Source organism: Pleurodeles waltl, chromosome 2_2 (assembly GCF_031143425.1).
Source record: "Pleurodeles waltl isolate 20211129_DDA chromosome 2_2, aPleWal1.hap1.20221129, whole genome shotgun sequence".
In the NCBI taxonomy this organism is placed as follows: domain Eukaryota; kingdom Metazoa; phylum Chordata; class Amphibia; order Caudata; family Salamandridae; genus Pleurodeles; species Pleurodeles waltl.
The window spans coordinates 1,063,493,710-1,063,519,246 of record NC_090439.1 but is presented as its reverse complement, the minus strand read 5'-3'; positions in this window follow the sequence as shown (position 1 = coordinate 1,063,519,246).

The following is a 25,537-nucleotide window of genomic DNA, read 5'->3' as shown; positions in this document are numbered from 1 at the left end:
GTGACAAGCCCTTGCCACCAGGAGCACTCTCCTTAGGCCTCTTGGCTTAGAAGGGTCTCAGATTATAGGGAGCCAGTCCCCTGACTCCCTGAGGCAGCATTTCCTCTGGGCACCCTCTTTTCCTTCTGGGCAGTGTGCTCTCCTTGCACTAGCCCAGTCCTTCCTCCAACTAGTCCTCAGGTGGGGTAAGTGGGCCAGCTTACCTGGCCCTGGCATTCGCCTCGCTGGCCTGAAGTCCTTCAGGGGCAGAGTACCTGCCCCAGGGGCAGTCAGGGGGTTCTTCCTTCCAGTTGCACATAACGCCTGTCTGCAGTCCCAGTGTCCAGCAGTGAAGCACAGCCAAGAGAGAGAGCTCTTCCCTGTTCAGGACCGTTTAAGTGGGGGCGGAATTGTCTAGCAGGTCTGGACCTCTGGCCTATCCAGATGTGCCACATCCCTTCCTTGCCCCCGTCCCCTCCTTCCTGCGCAGTCTTCTGGGACAGCTCAAAATGGCATCATCCAGGAGTTAGTTGCCAAATGTGCTCAGAAAATTTCAGCCCCTCCTCACTGACATTCCTCCCAGGGCCTCTCCAGCCTGCTCCTGGCACGGAATGACAGCTGGCTGATTGATGCAAGAGCATGCTCAAGCAACTGGACAGAGCAGTAATTGGCCCTAATCCTGAGCTGAGTCAGAGAAAGATGACATCCCTGGATGACCCCTAAGTTGTACAACTATGCTCTTGTAACCTACTGCATCATTCTTTTCTTACAGGTTACAGTGTACCTTGGTGTGACTTTGGTCTCGGTGGACCCCAGAGAACTGGAGTTGCATCCTAGGCCATCATTTCTCATTGACATTTAATGGAGAATCCCCACAATGCAAATACATTAAGCACACTGACATTGGCATTTAGCAGAGTGTCCTTAAGGTGAAAAGAAAGTAAGCAACTGACTCTCCTTCACATGTGTACACCCCTCTCATGAGGCCTACTCCAGGTCGCCACCCACTCTGCATAGTTCCTCCTGTACCAGGCTTACCTAAGCGCAGTACTTGGGTTGCGCACACCAGGAATCCTCCTCACACAGCCCTCACATGGGTGCACATCCATGTGCACACATGATCACATGTAATCCGCCCGGGGCCTCCTGCCCTTGCTGCGCCATAGCAGCCTTTCCTTAGCTCGGCGGCACTGGCGGTAAACACGCGCAGTCCATTTTACCATGAGTTTACTGTGCGTGAGTCCCCGCATAGGAGGCTCCCTCACAGGAAAAGGTCAAAAACGAGGAGGTCAAAAAGCGAAAAATCAGGGCAGACCTGATGGTCAAAACGGTCCTCTCACACCCTTTTGTAGTATCATCTGCACTATTTTTCATACATGATCTACATGTGTTTATAGACTGATCTCTGATCCCATCACAAATGTATGTGTAGGCCAAATTGTATTGGAAAATAGTTATTTGTGATGTGTATACAGTTCATGTGTTACCACAGACAGGAGTCTGTAGATATAGGTGGGCAGGTCCCTAAGCCATTTCTCAATGTCATTAGTTAGGTCCAATTGATGAAGCAATGAAGGATATGACAGGTAGACTTACAGTAATTTCTCACAATGTGAATTTCTTTGCTGTTGATGTGGAAGTGTTCAGCTATGTGATCTGCACATGGTAATTTGTGAAGGTTCTTTCACTGACTGGTGACATGCATTAGGGAGTAACATGCAGAAATGTAGGAACCATATGTGAGTGGCTACACTCAGACATACAATTGAATTTGTGTTTGCATAATAAAAAGGTAAATATGCATGACACTTAGATATGCTATTGGTTGTCCCTGATATACTTAAAGCTACAGCTCCTTTGCCCATAGAGGTTTTGAGACATGTGTAAAGTATATCGTGGCCCAGGGCTCCAGCCTTTCAGGGGGTCTCCCTGGAAAAGTCATATCTATTCTGCAGAGAGTCTTTAAATTGTGACCTTTGGATGTTTCTCAAACTCATTATTTTAAATCCCATTTACCTAACATTACCTTTAATGTGGGTGACATGTGGGAGTCCATTACGGAGGTTTAGCAGAGAAGGTGTGTTTCAGTTTCATGACACAGCCATACAGATGTACCTTTGACATCACAACAGGACTAAGCATGTGAGCAATGTCAGGATGTTACAGAGATTCATAGGTGTGTAATTGATGAGGAGGTGCTGTTGTGTGACACAATTTAATGCGCAAATCATTATCATCGATTATGAGATGTGCACACATGTCGACTTTTGTAGAATGTGTATTTTCAGTGTCAGTGACCTGGCCAATGAGGGCATCATAGAGCTGTCACTGGATCATACATTTAGAACAGTTATGAACATGGAGCCACAATATATCTTTGGGCCAGGGACTACAAACCCCTTGCCAGGTCGATGGCAGAGCATCTATTTCCTGAGGAGTTGGGGGAAATGGGTAAGAGTTTAGATTACTGTCAGTTGTGTCCACTACTATGTCAATTTTGGATGACATCAAGCAGGAACAGCAGCTGTAGGATGTGTTTGATTGGCTCCATGGCGGCGCAGGATGTGTGAAGCTGAGTACAGGTTAGTTTCAGCCTTCTATCCCTCCCTTTCCACCAGCTCAGATGTGGTGGTTGGACTGCCACAGTCACGTCAGCGAGAAGGCTCTTTGTAATTAAGCTGGTATTAAAACTGGCGGTCCGCCCTCTCGCAGTCACATTGGTCTATCCTGCTGCCTCTGTAGTCGAGATTTCCTGATGGTAGTGGCGGGACCGCAGCAATCTTTCATCTATGTAACCACATGCATCCTAATAGGGCAGGGAGACCACCAACAGTGTGGCAGTGATTCTGCCGCTGCCATGACGGCGGTACCAAGACCGCCAAACACATAATAAGGCCCATAGTCTAATGCTATTATTTGTTTTTTAACTTCATTTGCAAATTCTACAATGTGGCATATTCTACTTTCCACCACATTCTTTGGTTCATATAATAGTAGCAGCCTTTTATTGATGTGTTTGGATTAACATTTTAAAAAATGGAAATAATAGCTTGTTCAAAATAAATAATGAATGGCTTAGGCATTTTTTTTTATTGCTACTAATAGTTCAACATAGGTTGCACTGTGCTTATTTGACACTGGTAAAAATATTACTGAGACATTTATGTTATGGTATTGTCCATGTGTGGTGTAAATGTGTGTAATTAGTGGTTGGGATGACTTAAATACCCTGTTCATGATCCATGAACTGCATTGTGTTAGGATTAACAAAATAGTTGCATAGACAATGTTTCTTTAGTCATTATTTTAATTGTCACACACTAGTAAATATTGGGTATTATTATTTTTTATTGTTATATCTTGTAGGATTTCTATTTCTTAATATGTTCTCTGTGCTCTTAGTTCCCTAGCAATCCTCATTATTTTACTTATTAATCTTTTTAGATTTTTTATGGGAGGAAGTTGGCCAGTTGCTTCTTAAAGAATGTGGGGAACTTTATTTTTGATTGTAGTCTTTTTGTGAGTTTATACTTGCTTCTCTTAAGACCTGCTGGACATTGCTAAACTGAATTTCTGTTATGTTTGGAGGATTATTGTGTTGTATTATGCTTTCACCAATATCTACTTTGGTAGTAACCCTGCTGTAACAAACGCTGGAGTAATGTTGAGTGCATTTCCACTGTGTCCTACTTTTTTTGTTGCTATAGGTGTATCCCCTCTAACCTAATAGTAGTTACCCCTTTTATGATTTAATATAGGCTTCAATTTCAAACATCATATCTGTGGATTACAGAATTATTACAAAATCTTATTTGTATATGACATTTATTTTGAAAATCTTTAGCATTTGCAGAACATGTCTTACATTATTTACTTAAATCTTTTGGTTTTTATTTTCATTGTGGTGGTTGGTTTTGTCATTTTGGGAGGGCTGTTATTTTTCTTTTTTTCATCATTCTTTTTGTAATTGCAATATTGAGAAACAAAAATGTTTAACCGATTTGGCTTATGTCTTTTGTTTCTAGGTTTTATTGGCTAGTTTTAAAAACAAATGTTATTGATTAATTTTAAGAGTCATGCTTCTTTTTTTCATTATACTTACATTGAATTTTGTCTTTGTTGTAATGTAATTTTGAAATACTTTTCTGGCTTGGTCCATTTGCAATGTTTGGTGTCATTTGTGGCAGTCTTGGTACCTGTGATTTTGAGACTTTGGCCCATATTTATACTTTTTGACGCTAAACTGCGCTAACGCAGTTTAGCGTCAAAAAGTTTTGCGCCGGCTAACGCCATTCTGAAGCGCCATGCGGGCGCCGTATTTATTGAATGGCGTTAGCCGGCGCAAGCAGACCGGCGCTGCCTGGTGTGCGCGAGAAAAACCACGTACACCAGGCAGCGCCGGCGTAGGGGGAAAATGGCGCATGGGCGTCTTAAAATGGGGCAAGTCAGGTTACGTCGAAAAAATCGTCGTAACCCGACTTGCGCCATTTATTTTCGACGCCCATCCCCCATCAACATGACTCCTATCATTGTAAAGATAGGAGTCATGCCCCCTTGCCCAATGGCCATGCCCAGGGGACTTCTGTCCCCTGGGCATGGTCATTGGGCATAGTGGCATGTAGGGGGGCACAAATCAGGCCCCCCTATGCCAAAAAAAATTATTTAAAAAAAAAACAAAATACTTACCTGAATGTCCCTGGGGTGGGTCCCTCTGTCCTTGGGTGTCCTCCTGGGGTGGGCAAGGGTGGCAGGGGGGGTCCCTGGGGGCAGGGGAGGGCACTCTGGGCTCATTTTGAGCCCACTTGTCCCTTAACGCCATGCCTGACCCAGGCGTTAAAAAGCGGCGCAAATGCGCCGTTTTTAGCCACGCCCACTCCCGGGCGTCTCTTTTGCCCGGGAGTATAAATACCACGTAAAGGCCTGGGAGTCATTTTTTAGACGGGAACGCCTCCCTTGCATATCATTAACGCAAGGAAGGGGTTCACGCTAAAAAATGACGCACATTCCGGGAACTTTGGCGCTATTCGCCTCTAACGCCATAGTATAAATATGGCGTTAGTTGGCGTTAGTTTAGCGTCGAATTTGCGTCGAAAAAAACGACGCAAATTCGGCGCAACCAGAGTATAAATACGGCCCTTTGTTTTAAATTTGAATAATTGTTACTTATTTTTTGTGTGTATTACAATATTTATATTATTATTGATGATACATTTAAATTATGTTATAATTCAGGACTTACTTTGTAAATATAGGGCCTTATTTTTGTGTTACAGCCTTTCAATTTGTAGTTTTAATCAGAGGGACACTTTCCACCACTGGTGACTCCTTCTGTAGTAGTTAGTGGCATGGTTTTATTTCATGTTTTGTACTATTTTTGGTTTGAGAAACTGTTTTACTTTCTAATTTTCTTTTTTTGTTTTTATTTTCTATTTGATTTCATTGGTTGCAGGGTTATTTTTTACTTAGGTCGTTGATTTGATTTCAAATTACCTATCTAGATGACTTCACATCACCGATTAACTTTAACATCAATAAAGCATACTTTCTTTTTTATGTGTTATTGTGAGAAATTGGATTGATGGTTGGCTAGGATGCTAGCCCTGGTCAATCAACAGCCACAGTGCCTTGCAGGGTGAAGCACAAAAACTCACTAAATTAATCTGTGCTTAACTCTGGGTGGTTTGGATACAAGGAGTGGATTGGGCCAGGTCTGCGCTTACTTAGAAGACATTTTGAGAAAATGTTCCAAGAAGGTAAAGTTCAGTGGGGCAAGGCTGCATGCAGGGTCTGAGGAGGAAGCATCATCACCCAACAGCCTTGGGGTGAAGGATTCTTCTTTCAGACTAAGGGCCTGATTTCGATTTGGTGGACGGGCTATTCCATCAAAATGGTGACAGATATCCTGTCTGCCGAAATATAAATCCTATTGTTTCCTATGGGATTTATATTTAACCCACTGGCAGCAAAATATTACGTAATACTAAGATTAGATTGCTGAAGATAGTGCTAGTTCTGTTGCCCTTCCTTGTCAGAAGACTTATGTACAGGCCTTGATTATGTACCGGTTCGATTATGGGAACTATGTACAGCACTATGTAAAAAGGACGTTACAGGTCATCTAAAATGCGACTGCCTGCCTCCTTCTTAATATCCTGAGGCATTAGTCAGTAAGATGGGCACTGGCTGACCACCATTGGCTCAGAATTGAGCAAAGGGTGCAGTTTAAAGCTCTCTGCATCGCTCATAGGGCATAATATAAGAAAGGAACCTAATTATTAAGTGTCGTCATAGAACCCTGCAGCACTAGAAGGTCCTTGAGATCGGTGACTGCACTTCTTGCAATAATACCAAAAATCCACAAAACATGATGGAGAGGCCATTCTTTTAAGTACCTGGCTCCTAATCTGTGGAACTCTCTGCCGATTGAACTCCGTCAAACAGATTCAGAACCCATATTCAGAAAACTCCGAAAGTCCTGGCTGTTTGTTAATTAGATGTTCAATAAGTTTCAAAATGGGGCTCGGTTCCAGGGTTTATGATGGTGGCTATATCACTGGGAAATCTCCGAATAGCCATGCACTTTGTGAAAAAAAAGGAAAAAGATATAGATTGGCAAGCAGGTTGGTCCTGGTCTCCTCCTGGTTCTCTGAGCAGTTTTTGGCCAAACATTTTCTAAATCCTCAGTTTTGGGATTTGGCCATCCGGACACCGTTATCAGCACAACCAAAGGTCCAGGACTGGTGGGGCACCACGTAGGGGTTCAGGACTCACACAGGTTGAGTCTAGAACCTGGGCTGAAGATGGTGGGAGCCTTTTATGCCTCTGTAGCACTGAGCAGGTGGCCAGCAAACTAGCTCTTGGTGTCACTGGCTTTAAAGTGCATAGAATTTCCTGACTCCCTTTCCCTGGCTCCAAGATGGCTGTATTGACAATGTGGAGGTAATAGGTATTTTGTGTGGAGGCAGAACACTCTGTATTCAGTTTCATGTGCTCTGTTCCAGCCCCCATCTTGCCAGCAAAGGTCCCTTCTCCCAGTTGGAAATGACAGTTTATTAAATGAAACAAGGAATCTCCAATGGTATCCTATGGAAGGGGTAGGCTCACAGAAGTGAAAAACGAACTGAGGAGTTTTTCACTACCAGAATTTGTAAAACGTAAAAGGACATGCCAAAACTTCCAATTACAATGCACCCTGCCAAATGGGCAGCCTATGGCCTACTTTAGGGGTGACATATGAAATAAAAGGTAAGTTTAGGGCTTAGCAAGGGGGGGTTCTTGCCAAGTAGACATGGCAGTTTAAAACTGCATTCAGCTGCAGTGGCAGGCCTGGGACATCTTTTAAAGTGCTACATAAGTGAGTGGCACAATAAGTGCTGCAGGCCCCTTGGTATCATTCAATTTTTACGCCCTGACAGATTAGGACCACCGCAATGCCAGACCACCAGGATCTCTGATCCTGTCAGTGGTGGTGGTCTTACCACGGCATGGCCGCAATGGTCATAATGTGGCGCTCGGACCGCCGCATTAGTGGCGGTCCGACCGATACCACGAGTCTGGTGGGCAAATGACCGCCAGACTCATAATAACCCCCTTAGTCAGGTAATAACCTTCCCCAAGTTAGTTTACACAGGCGTGGGAATAGAAAATGCCACCCTTTTAGAGTCCAACACCCTTCCCCCAAATTGGTCATGTTGGAGTAAGAATAGTAACTTTTCACCACTTTAGTGTCCAAAACTTTACCACAAATTGATTTAGGTTTGAGTGGGAACTGTAAGTGCCACCACTTTAATGTCCAGCACCTTTCCACAAATTGGCTGTTAGAGAGGGAATAGTAAATTATACCCCTTTAATGTTGAAAACCTTCCCCCAAATTGGTTATGTTGGAGAGGGGAATAGTAAATTCTGTCACTTTAGTGTTCAATACCTTCCCTCAAATTGGTTTAGGTTGGAGTTGAATAGCAAATGTCAGCCTGTTAGTGTCCAACTCCTTTCCCCAAATTGGTGATGTTAGAGTGGCAATAGTAAATCTCACCTCTTTGGTGTTCAACACCTCTCCCCCAAATTGGTGATGTTGGAAGGGGAATAGTACATTTCGCTCTTTGCGTATCCGGCACATTGGCCAAGCTCATTTAGATTGGAGTGGGAAAAGTAAATTACATCCTTTTAGTGTCCAACACCTTCCCTCAAATTGGTTTAGGTTGGAGTGGGAATAGTAAATGTCACCCCATTAGTGTCCATCACCTTCCCCCAAATTAGTTATGTAAGAGTTGGAATATTAAATATCCCTCCTTTAGTGTCAAACACCTTCTCTAAGTTGGTTTACATTGGAGTGGGAATACTAAATGTCACCTCTTTAGTGTCCAGAACCTTTCAGACGTTGGTTAAGGTTGGAGTGGGAATAGTAAATGCCACCTCTTTAATGTCCAACACCTTTCTCCAAATTGCTTTATGTTGGATTGGGAATGGTAAACGTCATCCCTTAGGTGTTTCCACCACCTACCCTCTACTTGATTTAGGTTGGAGTGGAAATAGTAAATGTCACCCCTTTAGTGTCCAAAACCTTTCTACAAATTAGTTTTGGATGGAGTGGCAATAGTAAATTTCACCCCTTTTATGTCCAACACCTTCACCCAAATAGGTTAAGGTTGGAGTAGAAATAGGTAATGTCACCCCTTTATTGTCCAATGGCTTCACCAATTTTAATATAATGAAGAGATGTCATATATTTTTTATTTTAATGTTTTTTCATCTTAATTTATTTTAAAGTTGTATAGTTTGAAAAATATATAGTTGAAGTGAAAATATCAAATTATAAAGTCAAGTAAATAAATCAGTGAATCATATTTGGAATCCTTTTGTATGTTGTATATGTTGTACATTTTACTTTGTATTGTTTGTTTTACATTTCTTACATTTTTAAATATATTTTTCACATTATTTCAACTTATCTATGATTAGTATATATTAAATAAATATATATATTTTATACTCTTATTCAATTTATACTCTACCTTTAAAAATATTTTTTAGAACATTGTTTGAGATATATTTTTTTTAAATTTTTGTAGTATTTCCCATTCATTCCTTTGGCGAGATAGTCTGTTGTTTTTAGTTTAATTTAGTGGCCAATTTGGTTTTCCGCTACCTTCTATTTCATAGACTATTTGTGTCATAATAAGGTGCTGCTGTTAGTCTGAACGGGTAAGTCCTTTTAAATTATTTTTTAATGGATTTGAGAGGAGGGGGGATTTAAGGAGGGATGTTTAAAACTAGGTTATAGTGGTTTTGGGGGTTTGTGCTATATTTAGATGTGTTGCTGTTTGTGTTTTACACTAGTTTATCATTTTGCACTTTTTATGTTGTTTTAGTAATTAATGAATATGTTATGTTAAATTATGTGATGTTAGTTATATGTTTATGAATCAATGTAATGCATATGTATATGTGGGAATGTAATGTGTCATGCAGCTGGGTTTTAAACATTTATTTAACAGTTTTATGTATAGAAACTCCTTCTATGGGCATTTAGAGTTTACTTTTTTTCGTAAGACAACCAGTTTTGGTTCATTATCAACCAATTGTTTTACAGAGATTTCATGTTTTTCTGGTTTCCTGGAGCTGTTCTTTTTTCACAACACATTTTCTACTTTTTTATGAAACCTAGAGACTTTAGATTGCTTTAAGGGATTTCAATTGGCTTACTTATATTTCGTTACATTTTCTTTTGAAGATTTTGGATTCATATGCTTCCTTTTTAGGTTTCTTCTGCACAGCATGTGCACTGTGCTTGTGAAATCTATTGTTAATATATATGTGAGAAGGGGCTTATATCCTACCCCCTTGTTTTTCTTTGTTTTCTGTGCTTGCCACTTACTTTTCCTCCATCTCTCTTGGCTGTAGCATGCTGTTTCCTGTACTTCCTTGTGCATTTGTTTTTATCAGTGTCCTGAAACCCAAGTACTCTTTTCCTCTGCTTTTGAAACAGAACATTTTCTCTTGATGTTTTGTCTGCCTAGCGCTTGCCTGCATAGCCAACACTTCTCAATGTGAGCCCTCTCTCATACGGAACTGCATGTGCCTTGTCAGTTTCATGCTGGCTCTTCTCTTTTGTTATTATCTTTGTCGGGCTCACACAGGTTGACCTTAATAGGGCCACCTCTCAGGACAGTGCCTTGTATTGTTTGTCCATGTCTTTCATTTAATCTTTTTTGTGTTTGCACACATTTGAAGCGTCCTTTTCCAGGATGTTGATGCGACGCCGAGCCTAGAATCCGGCACCCCAGCTCCAAGGTCATCCACTCTCGTCCTTACGCCACATTGACTCTCCTCTCCATGGACAATGAGCTCATCATATAAGATGGCTGACACTGCTTTGAAACGCACAATTGAAAAGCATTTCAATTATGCATTCCAAAGCAGCACTGGCTATCTTGTATTTTCACTTTTCAGCCTACACTCTTAAGGAGTGTGTGCCTCTGCAGCCCCTTTCCTTCACCCCACGTTCAATCCTTTTCAGCATGCATAAACCCAATTGTGGTAACACCTTTTGAAACACACACATTTGCACTGTTTGTGTTTTCAAAAGTCATAGTCATGTTTCCTTGTGTACCCCCAGCTCCAGTAGCCCCAGATTGCTTGCTCACTCTCTGTTTACTTCTGTTCTCCATCTACAGAGTTTCTTTGTGTGTTATAATTTTTTTTATTTATGTAAGGAAGGGGTATGATTTCTCTTTAATGGCACTCACATCTTTTGTTTTTAAATGTCAGTAGAAATTATTGTTACGGTTACCAAAATCTTATTTTATGGCTGGCCGGTGGGAGGAGCTGTCCAGCAGACAACGTGTGAGAGTGGACAGCTGCTGAAGGCTGGGTGTCTCCCTTTAAGAGCTGACCTAAACACTGGTTGTGCATGGAGTGTTTGCTGGTTGGACTCAGCCACGTAACAGGGTTTAGACTGGGCAGGCAGCATGGCACTTTAAACTTCGATTTTTTATAAAGACCAGCTGTGCCTTGTATGCTGCTGCAAGCCCCCTTTGTAAAGGGGAAGCCACTTTATCTGCACCTTTGTGTCAGATACGTAATCTGCCTCCTACATCTGTTCAAGTCAGGCTGGGAAGACTGTGCTTTGGGGCTTTTAATTCCCACGTACCTCGGTGTATCCAACTGTGCTGCTGCAAGCTCGATCAGAAACAGTGAAACCATCTGACCCCTCAGTTATAATGGTGCAATTCTGTGAAATGTTGCAATCCATCAGTAAACATCTGCTTTTTTTGTGCATGCGGTGCATCACAACTCGAAAGTAATCTTTACGCAGGCGTAGCAATGACTGCAGCAGCTGTTTTGGCGAGTGTGTGTTTATAAGTGCGAAGTTTAGTGTGAAAAGGCAGTTCCTTGCCTGAAGCACAACTGTTTTCAGTTTGGAGGGCAAAGGATACAGCTACTGTAAACTTAAGGGAAAGTGGAGACTCAAAACAAAGCAGCAGGTTGCTCGAGTGGGATGATGTTTAGGAAAGTCTTTCCTTCCCTCTTGTATACTCTGCAGTTTTCACGCTGTTTTGAAAATGTAACTTGCAAGTTAGCAAGTTAGTATTGCAGCTCGATAAACATGTAGGGATCGCTTTAGATATTTTTTTTGTTCAAAAGTTTTTATTTAATTTTTATAAGACGAAAACTTCAATGAGTACAATGCTGATTTCAATATATATATATATATATATATATATGCTTGTTGACAGCATTTAACAAAGTAAGAAAGAAACATGCTTATGTCATATTTATGTTTAAGGCATTGTTGGTGGCTATCGGCCCAAATCTGACTTTAATGGCAAGACCACCAGCCTGCGGTGGCCTGCAATAGGCAGCTAAGCTGGCGCCATACTTACTGCCGAATTCTGACCTCTCAGCAGGGCTGGTGGTGTGTTGGTGCAACAGTCATGGTGGTGGCACGTTTTGGCTATAGTGATAGACTGAAGCAAAAGGCGGTCATCTTGCAGGGCCTCCAGCTAGTGGGGCACACTGTGTCACTAGAAAATTACACAGAGTGTGCACTCGACCAGCCTGCATTGGCGGACTGTGGGTGAGCATTAGCTCAGAGCCTAAGGATCATAATTACACTAGAGACATTTTTGTGGCCCTTTATCTGCGTTTCTTCTGCCCTCCACCTGGCAAGGACACCATGGTAGCAGCAAGGTTAACAGTGGCAGGGGTCCGGAGGCAGGGTCACTGCCATTATCATTATCGGGTGGTCGGACCACTGAGGAGGCGGCAGTCTGACTGCCGAAAACGCAATGGAGTGACTCATCCTGCTGTCATTGTAACTGGCCTCTATGACACTTGTGAAAGCAAAGAGGTTTGAAGAGCAACATGAAATCTTATCACTTTTATAGAGTGCATACAGCAGTGGTGCTATGCAACATGGTTTAAAGTCAAAGAAAACTGCCCTTTTCAAGGCACGTTTCTTTTTCTTTACTTTAAGCCTTGTTTCACAGCAGCCCACCATAAAAACATTGACAAAACCAGTATATCTTGAATAGGTGAAACCTATTGGCTTTGTCAATGCCTGTTCTGTTGATTATTATTTTTTGGTACATGCAGATGCAGAAAGATCTACAGTTACAGAACAGTACATTTTATTTCTCTTTTTTATTTTGGGTAAGAACTGTGCTAATATATTTTTTATGTTATGTTTATGTGATCAGTATGTGGAATTAGTTGAATTATGTGTTATTTATTTGATGTCTGCTTTTGAGTTTGTTTTTACATTATTTTATTATATCAGTGTTTATTAACTTTCTGATTTTAAATACTTGTTTCACTGATGTAACAAAATATTATATTTATTACTTAAAAAGAGGATCTGGTATGTTGGTTTATTGTAGTTTTTGAGTAGTTCGGTCGTTTAAAATGTATTTTATAGTGGTTGCTTGGCTATCATTTCCGAATGGTCAACTCCTTTGTTATATATGAAGACTTTGACTTTCAATTGTAGCATGCCGCACATTCTTTTAGTTTTCGATGTTTAGGGCCAATTTGGTTAGCATATTGCTCTTTTTGCAGTTCTTGCCAGCTTTGTTCTTTTTTAAATGCTTCAATAAATTTAGCAGTGTAGGTTCAATTCTCCCTACTGTGGATTGGAAGGCATTGTGCCATCCTTTCACTGCACTGTTTGTTTTGGCCTCCTGTGCTAGGGTGCTTTTATAGACATTCCACCATAATATCTGGAACTTGGCCTGGCTTTTGTGTCCTGAGCAATGCAGTGTGGAAACCCAAGTGTCTTTGAAATAGTCCATTAGGGAAGTAAGTTTGTCTTCATTGAGTTGGTAGAAAGGGCTTTCAATGAGTAAGTTATAGTGACTGGCTACCTCTATGACAGGGACATTGGCTAGGGCAATATTTTTTATATTTTGAAGCCAAATTGGATGTTAGTGGAATATTGGACACTTAGGGCCGGATTATAATTTTGGCAGCATTGCTGCCATGATTGGCAATACGGCGGAGGTGAGGCTGCCATGAAGGTGGCGCCTCACCATCATCATATTACGATGTTTGCACCGGGCTGATGGGAGGAAAACTTCATATTACAACGTTTCAGCTGGTCAGCCAAATGGAAACAGTGCAGCGCCATTGGCATTGTCTCCCTTGGGGAGCCAAAGGTCAATGCTGTCACACATAAGCACTGTCAGAATGCACACTGTCTGTATAGTAGCATTCTGTAGGGGTGCTGGCAGCGGGGGCCCTGCACTGCCCACGACATGGACATGGGCAGTCCAGAGGCCTCTGTGTGGCACTGGTGCAAATGCCATGGAAAGGCTGACGGAAAGGGCAGTTGTGATTAGCACCGCAGTACTGAACTTGGCAGTGTCATGGCTGACCATGACTCTGACCGTTGCCAAATGGCGGTCTCCTGATGGTCTGACGACTAGGATCATAATCTGGCAGTCAAACCGCTAGGAGGGCAGCGGTCTGACTGCCACCACAAGTTTGACGTTCATCTGGCCGTCAAACTTGTAATCAGGCGCTTAGTGTAGATTTTTGGAGGTGTCTCCAAATACTTTGATTAAAGTGTTAGTAGCAGCCTTGTATTTCTGTGTGTGGGTATATTTTTAGAATACTTTGAATCATGGCTTGCTCAAAATCTGTAATTATTGTTTTGGGGGTAGTAGTTATATGTTTCTTTTTGAGATAGTTTAAGAGTTCGAAATAAGTGCTGCCTTGTTTGTTTGGTAGTAAAGCATATATGAAAGGATATTGGTGTGTTGCTATTCATGTATGGTGTTTATCTGAGTAAATGGTTTGGGACACATTTCGAAGGTCTCATCCATCATTCCTCGTATGTGTAATTGTTAAATGGTCAGGTAAATAGTCAGGTATGTGTATGTCTTGGTGTCTTCTAGGGACAGGTAGGGTACCGCTGGTGGCCTTTTTAGTTTGTGCAATTAAACATTTTAAAGTGGGTATTGGTGGAAGCTGGCCTGTTATGTGTTTGGGGACTTTTGGAAGTATGTCTTTTAAGATTTTGCTTGTGGGTTCCTGGGAGCTGGTGCGTGCCTCATATCTTGCAAGATTTCTCTAGCTTCTATTTTTGTCACATATGGGGGCTGTTTGTGCTCTTTTACATGAATTACAATATTATATATTACAACAATATTTTGTAGCTGCCCTTGCATAGAATGCATTAGAACAGTATTTAGTACATTTCCAGTTTACACTTTCTGTTGATGCACTTTCTTTGCTATATGTGTATCCCATGTGATGTAGTAACTGTTTTCCTTTTTGTGAAGTGAAATATTCATTCTATCTGTAAGTAATTTAATAGTATAAATATATATTATAATTAACTACTGAATTTTGTTATTAATATGTTAAAAGTGTAAATCATTTATATATTTTGTTTGCTTACTTGTATGTTTTGTTGAGATGTTTTGCACAGTTTCACAGCTTTTCCATTGACCTCATTTTAATGTGGAGAAGGTGTTTTCTTTCCTGTTGAAAGAGAAAAAAAGTTAGCTTAATTATAAATAGTATCTTGCTAGTAGTTTGCCAAGGGTTAGGTTTGTTTTTACTTACTATTTCGGTTAGTTTACAATTCATTATTAAAGTATGCATACTTTATGATATCTTTTGCTGGTTTGTTATAGTTAATATTGGCTGGCAGTTTGTTGGTTTGGAAGTTGTTGTTTTTTTTCTTTTAGGGAGTCTATGTACAAAGATAAAAGTTATAGAATATGTTAATATTTATTTGTTACGTTTTAGTTTAAATATAAGCATTACTTACTTGATAAGTTAGATTTTGAGATGCCTATATTTCTTTTTTAACTATTTGCTGAGATAATCTGGCAGAGTTTCCTCATCCTTGGGCATTTGTTGCTTTTGAAGTATTTAGTTGTTTACATTAATGTGCCTTTTATATTGTTGATTTCATTGTTTCTTTGATTTTATTGGTTAAAATTGCTTATATTTTTATTTTATTGGTTGCTCTAGTGTAGTTTGATTTCTTTTTTCAGACAAGTCCTTGGATGGTAAACACTAACTTAGATTTTATTTTTGATGTTAGTATATATTGCTTATTTATTTTAGATATACATTTATTAATTTATAGATATTAATTAATATTTAGGTTTGTGTTTACTTGTTAATAGTTCGTCTTAATGTTTTGGTGGTTTTATTGTATGTATTTTAGGTGTATAATTTGTTGAGGGTGAAAGTTTAATATTTGTTTGATGTAAAATATTTGTATTGAATTAAATATGTGTATAGGACATTTTGGGTCAATTTCAAGTAATTGTTTTATGGTAAAATGTTTTTTTAAATGTATTTATTAATTAATATTTAGCTGTGATAATATTGTAGTCAATATTGTATGAATTGTTATGTTTGATATATTAGATGTTTATAGATGACAATAGTTTTGTTATATATGTAAAAATCAGTATTTGTTTACTCGATATCTGTAATTTTTATAGTTAGGTATATGGAGTCAATATTTATGATATTTGTGTGTTTCAAAATGTGTGGATAGATAATATATCAGAGATCCAAACAGGGATTGGGGTGAGTCCTTCCTCCCCCTACCTCTCCCTCTGGGTCTGTTTACACCCAGAATTGTCAGCTTTCAGGGTACCCTGGTCAGCCACTCTTCCTAGTTCTTCCATCACCGATCGGCAATTCATTCCCCAGAAGGCAGTCCTTGAGCATACGGAGACTAACTATGAGCCTTCTTTGGGCCACCTCCCCACCCCACTCTAGGAATATCAGGATCATAGGGCAGGCAAGGACCTTCCCCTGGGCCTGAGTTATACTACACACCAAGTCAGTGTACTGCTATGTGGAAATCAGCCTTTCCACTGGCATGGTCCAGCTGCCCCCAATGTTTCTAAGAGCAGTGACTGGGACCCCATTCACTTTGACTTGATGAAGGTGAAGACCTCACCCTCAGGGATCTGCAGTCTGTTCTCTGAGTCTATCTCCCAGTTAAGGGACACTAGGGCTTGTTCTATTAGTTGTCCCTGCAGAATACCTCCCCTAAAGACCCACTAGTGGGTGGGTTCTTGGGACAGACCAGGTCCCCTTGCATGTGCCCCAACTGGGAGTAATTGATCAACCAGGATTGGGAATGAGATGCCCTGGGCCTCCGCCAACCAGATGGCCCCACCCTAATCTTAGGAGGGGCATGGGAGCCCTATCCCCACACTACACCGAGAGCTGTCTGGGTCACTGTGAACCACCCTTACTCTGTTGGGGGGATCATGAACCAACCTTCTTAAGATCACTCCCAGTTACCTTCTCAGACACGTTGGTACTCTTCAAGCGGTCTGCCTGTTTTGCCAGCTCCCTGTCGTCAGTAAGCTTGGAGTCAACCAGGTGTTGGCATAGCTCTTGAAAACAATGAATGAACATGTGCTCTCTTGCAACTAAATTGTACAACTCTTCAAAAGTCTTTACCTCAATACCCTTCACCCAATCATCCAAAGCCTTGGAAAAATAGTCCACAAAATCCACCTATGACTGGTTTGGGGTTTTGTGGCTGTACATGAACCTCTGTCGGTACCTTTCAGGGGGCAGCCCAAATTTTGCAACAAGAATGACTTTCATGGGGGCATACTTTGTCCTGTCACCCACTTCCAGTGAAAAGTGTGCCCACCCCTCTGAGGGAATATGCTTCCATAAGCCCCCCCCCCCCAATATTGCTTGTGGACCTTGTGTATTCTCAGGGCTACCTAATATGCAGAAAACCATCTAGTCATCTACCACCACATAGTTGCACAGCAGGTCTTGTGATATGTGAACCCACACCTTTCCATTGAACACTGAGTAGTGCTGTCACAATGTCTGGGGTTAGTGAGACTAGTTTCAGGGCTAGCTCTCTTAGACTCAGTTCATGAGCCCACAGCAGTTACTTCTTTTCCAGAACTAGCTGTTTCTCCCGCCGGGCTAAGCTCTCTCCACTTCCGCCCTCACTGCTTGTGCAGCCAGTCCCAGTCCCTGCTGGGCCAGCTGCAGCTGGCATTCCACTCTAGCTTCCCTGTAAGTGCTGGGGAACACACACTGCTTCCTGTGCTGGGCCCAGTGAGGGATCTCACTCCTGTAGGTCTCCAACAATCCTCTATTTCTGGGGCCAATGAAAAAGAACCTCCTCTTGCTCCATTTCCAGAGCTGTTTCAAAGTAGTCCTCCTCAGCCTCTATTTCCTTCTCCTCCTCATCCAGTACATCCTCCTCATCATCATCCTCCTCCTGTGCTGCAGCTTGTATTCTGCTGACCTCCTCCCAGGCTCCAAGGGCTATCTGGTACTCAAACTTTGGAGAGTCCTTAGGTGGTCACAGTCCTCTATCTGAGCACAACTTCTTAGGCTCAGGCATGCTGTAACTTTCAATGCCATCAAGCCGAGGTGATGCGTTGGTTCTGAGATGCAGCAAGGCTGCAGTGCGAGGTCCTGATGCATCGACATTGAGGATCCTTTCAATGGGGTTTGTAATGTGAAGAACGGTGTTGAGGATGTGTGGTGCAGTAAAGACAATGAATTGGTTCCGATCTACACAGTAGTGGCAAAGCGGAGGTTCGTCATCCAGGCTGCCATTGAGAAGAGATGCAAAGACCTTGTGCCTGGGAAAGCATTGCGCACTGGCAATCCCGAAGGCGATGCAAGTCTATTGCAACAATTGTGACCCACACAGTAGGGAATGCATCGGTTCTGCTACATGCCACAGCGGTGATGCATTGGTTCTGGTCCCGCAGCATGTATGGGTTCCGGTGGAGAAAAAACGTAGCCCCACTTCCAAGGTTCCAGGACTCTGGGGGCACCACTTGGTAGGGCAGACTCACTGATAGCCAGGTACAAAAGCATGGTGATTGGAAGTCTATCATGACCCTGAGACTTCAGATAAGGAGGCCAGCCAACTAGCCTTTGGAGTTACTCTGAGTTGGAGAGATGCAGGTCCAGCCCTTCTCACTCCCAGGCAAGGGGGGCAGCCCGCCCAGGTCAGCACAGCTAAGGAGTCCAATAAAACAGCTGTCCAGCAGAATGGCAGGACTTCAGCAACACAGCTGTCCATCTTCCTGACAGGTTATTCACAGGTCCAGACATGTACTAAAGTGGTTGTGTCAGAGTTCCAGTACTTATACCATACCCTGTAGAGCCTTTAAAGTGGGGGAGTCCTTGCTCTTGTGCCCTTTCTACCCTGGCTCCAGACTGATTACAGGTGGTTACGCATCCCTTTGTGTGTGGACAGGACATAGACTATTCAGATGTAATTGAGGCTGTACCCATCTCCTCCCTCCCATCGTGCCCAGGATTGTTCATGAAGGCTCATCAGGTCACACCTAAGCTCCAATTGTGTGGCTGTCTAGGAGTAACGCCCAAATGTTAGTCCACCCCAGACATGTGAGCAGAGACAAGCAGCAGGCACCAAACGGCTAAAGAATGAAAATGCAACTTTCTAAAAGTGGCATTTTGACAATTGCAATTAAAAATCCGACTTCACCATAAGTTGTGATTTTAAATTGTGATTCCAGTGACACTAAACATGGAAGATCCATCTCTTCCCAATTGGAAGTTATACTTATAAAAGGTTGTAAGGTACCTCCAATGTTATCCTACAGGTGATTTTTTCACTACCAGGACATGTAAAACTTAAAAGTACGTGTTCCACTTTTTAAATACAGTGCAGCCTGACCTTGGGGCTGCCTGTGGCCTACCTTAGGGGTGGCTTGTATGTATTAAAGGAAGGTTTGGACCTAGCCAAATGTTTATTTGGCCAGGTCAACATGACAATTAGAACTGCACACAGAGATACTGCAATGGCAGACCTGAGACATGTTTAAAGGGTTACTTAAGAGGGTGGCACAATCAGTGCTGCAGGCCCACCGGTAGCATTTAATTTACAGGCCCTGGGTACATGTAGAACCATTTTAATAGGTACTTATAAGTAAATTAAATATGCAATTGAAGACAAGTCAGAAAAAAACTATATTAGTAAAAATGAGTAAGGCAAAAGGTTTCGGGGTGACCCTCCAGAGAGGGCCAGGCCCAACACCATACAATTGGAAGAAATTACCAGGATCTCCTCCTAGAATCCCATATCTCATTGTTATAACATTTATATTCTAAAGTAGAGCGTGCAGTCTTGCCCACGTACATTTTCCTTTGAAAGGATCCAAAAACAGCATATGAAAAGTATGAAACATGATTAAAGTGCCGCCTTTCAAAAGCTAGATTGTATTGCAAAAGGCATTTTTGCTTCTCGCTGTACTTATTTTGACACATTTCTATTGCAAATTAATGCGCAAAAGCAGGACTATTAACGTTGACATGTAGGTAATAACACTCATTTCATGCATTATGTTGAATCAGTATTTCTTTGAACATAGACAAGAGAGAGCAAAACGCGCAGTCCTCTGTGAGTAGATGAATGAATGCATTGGCATGGTAGCAAAAAGAGTGGTCCACTGCCTCTTTTTATATTATTGTATCCAAATCCAGAACTCACAATAAGAGTTATTATCCTGGGGTAGATAATATGGCCCGCTGATAAATCGTTTAAACTAATGTTTGAATCATTTCACATCTTGTGCTCCTCAAACACATCATAACCCTCTTACAATGAGCATTAGATCAGCATTGGATTCAGCATTCATCGCTTATTATTCACAATATGACCTCAGAGGTCTAAACCCCACCGTGCAGCAGCACATCACATTTGACTTGATCATTAGTGATGGCGATTCCATATAGCCACCACAAGTCCAACAATTGTATTTTCCTCCCTCTTCAAGACTTTGACAGCCTACAGCTGAGAGAAAATCAGCAGTTAACAGCTACATTAATTGTTCATAACCCCTGCGCTGCATTGTAGAAAAAGACAATGGGACTGAGTCACAAAAGTAAACTTACACTTTTCTAAAAGTATACTTTTTTGGTAATATTGAACTGCAAGTTTATTTTTACTGACAGCAATTTTAGGACTGCAGGGATTCTGAACATAAAAAGATACACATCTTCTATCTTTTTACATGCGGAGTTTCAGCAGTTGCAAAATTATTATTAGTAAAAATAAACTTGCAGTTTGTGAAACCCCTAAAAAATACGTTTACATTTTGAATCAGGCCCAGTGTTTCCACATTTCCACAATTTTCACACTCAGATCTAGGGGAGACAAATCCTTGGCAGTCCTAGGGATTAAAGCCTGGAATCAACTTCCCAGCCATTTGAGATTTTTGAATCGGAATCTATTTTCAGAAAACAGTTGAAGACTTGGATCTTCACTGTCTCCGATTCACTGTGCTATGGACTCATCAAGGGATTCTTTTACTTCCCCCCCACTGGTCACTGATGTGTTATAACCCCCTGATTTTCCCACATAGCGCAGTTGTGCTTTACAAACTCAATATTAATTAATTCATTCATTCCCATGAGGAACTACAGAGAGTAAGTGTGTATATGTAGGAAATCTGATTTGAGAGCTTCCAAAGTAGTAAAAAATAACTGGACCTCAAATGCACCAGCAGGGGTCTTACAGGGGTCTTTCACTTCTGGTGTCCTGGGGTCTCCATACATGGACCCTCAAACTAGAAACCAAATACCAGTTTGAGTTCTTAACTCTTAGGGTAGTGAGGGATAGTAGTACAAGGCTGCCTCAGAGAGGTACTCTGGGCTGTAAATTCACATCTCTGCAACTCTTAATACAACACTCACTACTTTATTGCCCGGTGCTTAATCATTAAAAAGGTAAAGTGTCTTAAAACATACAGAACTAAATACTACTCACAAAATATAAATATTTAGAAGATTATGTGTGTAATTACAATTGGGGCTTCTCCTAAACATACCTTCCACAATCACCAAGGGGCAAGTTAATTGTGGGCAACCGAACGCCTAACTCAAATCTGTATCCATTACCTGTAACAAGACAAGTTGTGCACCAGCAAACCCTTCACCGAAAGACAGCAATACCCTATATGTACTCAGAACAACAACAAAAAAGATACTTACTGACTTAGTCAAATTATTTCCTCAATAGAGCATTTGGCAATACGTTGTCCTTTGAAAACATGGCATATTAAGACGTTTACATGTCACTATACATATCTTCAGACCTTATTGTTTTTTTCTGACACAAGCTTTTCACCTATAAGACATAAGGGCTACAGCCATTGACACAGCCATTTATGTGTTTTGCACTATGTTACAAACATGATCCCACAACACAAGGATCAAACATTCTAAGGCATGGGCCTATTCTGTTTAATGGTCTTTGAATTTCCAGCTGAGAAAGAGCGACCACTTAAGCATATTTTGTGATGAAGGAGAATGTACAGATGGTTAGCAGAACTAAAAGTCATAATATGAAACGCCAGAAATCATGCAAGATTACATCGGTGTACATGAAATTTCACCTGTGGGTGCTTTGGGAGCCAATATAGAGACTTAATATGATACGATATTCAAGAACATCTGTTAAACCCAAACATACGGTGGGCAGCTGCACTCTGAATACATTAGAGCCTGCTGACAGTAAACAATGGTACACCTAAATGGAAAGCATTGCCGTATTCCAGGTGGGATAGCACAGGGGTCTGGATTAGGGATACACAGAAGTGTCCAGGAAATATACGGAGAATGTTCCATAAAAGTCTCATAAGAAGAGAGAAGCAGATGGCGAAGAGTTTGTCAATATTGGTATGCAAGGGGCGTTAGATATAAAAAGTGATGCCAAGATTATATACATACTCAGAAGGGTTAGGTTCAAGGCCAAGCTCCAGGGGCCACCAAGCAGAGTTTAAAAATGAAGTATTGCTAAAACCAAGTACCTCAGTTTTATCAGAGTTTAGACAAAGGGTTTTTGCATTCATTCTAGCTTATATACCCTGCTTACAATCCTTGAATTGCTATTCACAATGAAAAAAATTACTGTTAAGGTGAATGATCAATTAAGAAGTGTCACCATAGGCAGAAAAATGCAATTGTAAGGAGCTGATACTGGCAACAAGAGAATAAACATAGAGGTTAGAGAGGGTAAGGCTAAACGTCCAGCCCAAGGTATACCACAGTTCATACATTTGAAAGAAGATAGATATGGTTTTATGGCTATTGCCTGTAAGTGGTCCGAGCGAAAAGAGGAGAGCCTTTGAGACATAGATCTTTACCATTGAACTGGGCCAGGCAATTAATCTTTGTGGTGTGGCACCATACCGAAGGCTGCAGATGATGAAGAATGAGGGCAGCTAAACCAGCTTGCTCAAGGATTTCATCAATGTCTTCTGTGGCAGAGATAAGATCAGCTTCTGTATACTGAAATTTGAGCAAAATAATAGAGGTTATTGGTTCAGCAAAGGTAGAAAGTGATTGGTTAAAAAGTTACTATTTTGGGAGGAAATACAGGTAATGAGTTAGGTCTATTATAAGAAACAAAAGGAACAAATGTAACATACAAAAAATAAGGATCAACACATAACAAACGAAGAAGCTTCTTTGGTGGAATTCATCTCATCTGCTTGCTATTTGGAAATATATGCCATGAAAGTGACAGTGCCAGAATAAATATTGGTTTTATCTTTATAAGTAACTCTGAACACCCCATTTGGCATTTAAGCTTCTCAAGCCAGGTCTGAGATCTAAAAAGTATTTTCTTCTAGCAGATGTAGCTCTAGAGACATCTTGATAGAAAATATTTTTGACCTAACCAGGATAACAGGTTAATGTTTGTAGAGGCCTTAGTAGCCTTCAACAGATTGGTATACTCCAAGAAGAGACAATAATTTGTCTAGGCTTGCGATCACCTCTTGAAAACCTTCTTCCCAGTCGATGAGCCCTTTGAGTGTTCATATTGGTTTGAGCCGGTGATTTTAACAGCTTGTGAAAAAAGAAGTTATGACAAATATTGACTTATTGCCTTCAATGCCTGCCCTCCAGGTCACCATATTCACTACAGCTCCTTGAAGTTCATCATCAATTATGTATGATTTGAGTAAATAAAGTAACATGTAAACACACAGAATAAATATTATGCACCGTTATTAGCTCTATACTTATGATATTTTAGCTGAATTGAACTTAACATAACATTGGAACACACTCAATACTGTGCTAAGCACAATCAATTTGCCCATGATGAAATTAAATGAATGCAGTGCCATCGTGCAGCTTTAATGTGACTAAAGAGGTCACAAACAATATGGGTGACTGTAGGAGGCTGGACTAGCTTGTAGTGAGTACCTAGGGGTACTTGCACCTTGCACCAGGCCCAGTTATCCCTTATTAGTGTATAGGGTGTCTAGCAGCCTAGGCTGATAGATAATGGTAGCTTAGCAGAGCAGCTTAGGCTGAACTAGGAGACGTGTGAAGCTACTACAGTACCACTTAGTGTCATATGCACAATATCATAAGAAAACACAATACACAGTTATACTAAAAATAAAGGTACTTTATTTTTATGACAATATGCCAAAGTATCTCAGAGTGTACCCTCAGTGAGAGGATAGGAAATATACACAAGATATATATACACAATACCAGAAATATGCAGTATAGTCTTAGAAAACAGTGCAAACAATGTATAGTTACAATAGGATGCAATGGAGACACATAGGGATAGGGGCAACACAAACCATATACTCCAAAAGTGGAATGCGAACCACGAATGGACCCCAAACCTATGTGACCTTGTAGAGGGTCGCTGGGACTATTAGAAAATAGTGAGGGTTAGAAAAATAGCCCACCCCAAGACCCTGAAAAGTGAGTGCAAAGTGCACTAAAGTTCCCCAAAGGACAAAGAAGTCGTGATAGGGGAATAAGGCAGGAAAGACACAAACCAACAATGCAACAATGCTGGATTTCCAATCTGGGGTACCTGTGGAACAAGGGGACCAAGTCCAAAAGTCACAAGCAAGTCGGAGATGGGCAGATGCAGAGGAAATGCCAGCTGCGGGTGCAAAGAAGCTTCGACTGGACTGAAGAAGCTGCGGTTTCTGCAGGAACGCAAAGGGCTAGAGACTTCCCCTTTGGAGGACGGATCCCTCTTGCCTGGTAGAGTCTTGCAGAAGTGTTTTCCCGCCGAGAGAACGCCAACAAGCCTTTCTAGCTGCAAATCGTGCGGTTAGTGTTTTTGGACGCTGCTGTAACCCAGGAGGGACCAGGAGGTCGCAAATTGGACCAGGAGGTAGAGGGGACGTCGAGCAAGACAAGGAGCCCTCTTAGCAGCAGGTAGCACCCGGAGAAGTGCCAGAAACAGGCACTACGAGGATGCGTGAAACGGTGCTCACCCGAAGTTACACAAAGGAGTCCCACGTCGCCGGAGACCAACTTAGAAAGTCGTGCAATGCAGGTTAGAGTGCCGTGGACCCAGGCTTGGCTGTGCACGAAGGATTTCCACCGGAAGTGAACAGGGGCCGGAGTAGCTGCAAAAGTCGCGGTTCCCAGCAATGCAGTCTAGCGAGGTAAGGCAAGGACTTACCTCCACCAAACTCGGACTGAAGAGTCACTGGACTGTGGGAGTCACTTGGACAGAGTTGCTGGATTCGAGGGACCTCGCTCGTCATGCTGAGAGGAGACCCAAGGGACTGGTAATGCAGCTTTTTGGTGCCTGCGGTTGCAGGGGGACGATTCCGTCGACCCACAGGAGATTTCTTCGGAGCTTCTAGTGCAGAGAGGAGGCAGACTACCCCCACAGCATGCACCACCAGGAAAACAGTCGAGAAGGCGGCAGGATCAGCGTTACAGCGCTGCAGTAGTCGTCTTTGCTACTATGTTGCAGTTTTGCAGGCTTCCAGCGCAGTCAGCAGTCGATTCCTTGGCAGAAGGTGAAGAGAGAGATGCAGAGGAACTCGGATGAGCTCTTGCATTCGTTATCTACGGAATCCCAAGAGACAGAGACCCTAAATAGCCAGAAAAGAGGGTTTGGCTACCTAGGAGAGAGGATAGGCTAGCAACACCTGAAGGAGCCTATCACAAGGAGTCTCCGACGTCACCTGGTGGCACTGGCCACTCAGAGCAGTCCAGTGTGCCAGCAGCACCTCTGTTTCCAAGATGGCAGAGGTCTGGAGCACACTGGAGGAGCTCTGGGCAC